This window comes from Nymphaea colorata, chromosome 4 (genome assembly GCF_008831285.2).
Source record: "Nymphaea colorata isolate Beijing-Zhang1983 chromosome 4, ASM883128v2, whole genome shotgun sequence".
Taxonomy (NCBI): domain Eukaryota; kingdom Viridiplantae; phylum Streptophyta; class Magnoliopsida; order Nymphaeales; family Nymphaeaceae; genus Nymphaea; species Nymphaea colorata.
The window spans coordinates 23,402,320-23,404,739 of NC_045141.1; positions in this window are offsets into that span (position 1 = coordinate 23,402,320).

Genomic DNA, 2,420 nt, shown 5'->3' on the forward strand with positions numbered 1-2,420 from the left:
GTGCACACCTGTTCTACCTTTACCATAACAGTGTCAACAACTGTCTATCGAAGTAGTTTGTTGATTTAATTCATCTTGGTAAATGCGTCCTGTTTTCTTCGCCCAGCCTTTGGTTTGTATAATAGCTGTCCGTGTTTGATAATATATGTTGTTTTCTAGATCGAGTATCATGTTTCTTGGTAAAGTAATTTATACTAGTCGTGGCTTAAAATTCATGTTGGCACATTCTTATACAAATGAAATTTCATGGGGACCGTGTGTTTGGTTGAGAGTTCTGTTTTTTCATTATTTTCCATGAAAGCTATGGAATCCTTTAAATATAATTGCATCACCTGACATCGATCTGCGTGTTTTCATGTTTTTTTTAATGCTTGTATTTTTACTGGCACATTTGTATGCTTATGTGTACATGGCCTGTTTCTTTTGGGCTCATTTGGCAATAATGATAAATTGTCACTATTTATTTAGTTTGTCAAAAAATTTGAGATGGGTTCATGTACTGCTTTTTTGTGAGTTTATCAAAAAATTTGAAGCGGTTTTGTATATTATTGCAACATGAATCTACCTTGATTTTAGGCCAAGTTTGTGGAACAATAACTGACTGTTGCCAACCCGATAATGACCGAGCTATGAATTTTATTTTGGGTGGCCAAACTATGTTTTCATAAAAAAGAGGCCGATCTGCAAAGTTTTTGTCGGTAAATTACACATTTTAGATATTACATGCAACATAACGAAGCACATTCATTGTTATACAGAAGTACCTTCTCAATAACCACTGTCGTTTGTTTGATCATATTCTTTTGCTTTATCATCTTTAAACCAGTACTAGGCCTTCACATTGGTTAACGCGTGGCTCCAACGCTACCCCAAACACCACAAACCGTCTCATCCATGCGTCAATCGGTTTTTGGGAGCATTTGATGAGGAAAGTTAACAAAATCTGCACCATATTATTGTTTTCTATTACATGCTGTGATCGTATTTTATTATTTGGTAATTGAATCTGAAAAACGACGTCTTTATAAAATTAGTCTAATATATATATATGTAAATGTTTTGATATGTTTGATTATTATAATCTTGAAACACGAACACCAAGTTCTTAAAACATGTGTCACAACAACAATGTTTTCATTTTTTTTTTATTGTCAATTTTTGTATGATTTTCAATATCATGCATTTATTACAAATTTTTTCTTTAATTTTAGTGTCATGAAAAAAGACACCAATATGAAAATAGTGCATAGAGTGTCTATCCCAAGTCATAGTGGTGGAATTAGCCTTTAATTCACCCGAACCCTTTGCCTTCGCATCTAATATCAAATAACATGTTGGTTAATTAATATTCGTTGGGTTTGTGTTTGTTTTTTTAGTTATAGCAATATACTAATACAGAAGTCAAAGTCATTATTTTCTCTGATATTAGTGTGAGAATAAGAGGAAACATGGTAACATGGGGAAGGAAAAGAGTACAGGCCGTTTAGGTTCCCAACCAATGGACGTATATTATATAAATAATATATAATTTTAAATACTCGGGCACGTGTCTGCGGAATGTACTTGCAGTTGCATAATTGAAGGATCTCATAATGGTTACGTTATTAAAAAATAGTATTTTCTCGTGACAATTTAAGGCAGATAAAAGTAGTGGAATATCTGCAAGCTTTTATCTCCAGCGGACGGGATTACTGATTCGGGGGAAAAAATAACCAAGTCGGTAGAGTTTAGCCGTTAATTTGGTTCCGATTTATCTTAGTATAGTTTATGGATTTCCAACATCAAAGAACAGATAAATGAACAACGAACTCAAACGGAGAAAAAGTATCGAAAAAAACAAGACATTGAAAAAATGAAACAAAAATAACTAGTTGAGCTTGACAAAAAAAAAAAAGAAGAAAAATTAGGTAAACACATAACTAGAAGTATTGATACATTCAGTATTTTTTAGGTTTTTAAATAGCTTAAATGACATAAAAATAAAAAGTAAAATTCATATCAATTGAAAGCGAAGCTAACATTTTTTTTTTAAGGGCCATCAAACAATTCGCGGGTCGCATGAAGATGAGACAATGAGTAAGGTAAAGAGGAGCGACGGACCAAACCAAATTAAAAAAATTTGATTTTTTCAATCAGCTGCCCTCCTCCCTCCGCCCCTAACTGAAAGCAAAATGAATACCTCTTTATATATAAAACAGTTTCGTAATTACATAAAAACATTACAATCAATACGAATTTATTAATAAAACATTAAAATATCTTTAAGAAAGCTATCTTTGCGGATGAAAACAATACCATCTATTGAACTGCTTTCCATCGTTATATTTTTCTTTATGGTTTCATTATTTTGCGGATGATTCACAAATACGTGGAACAGAACGGTTGTTTGTAATTTTGTGGAATTTTTGGAGGATATAATT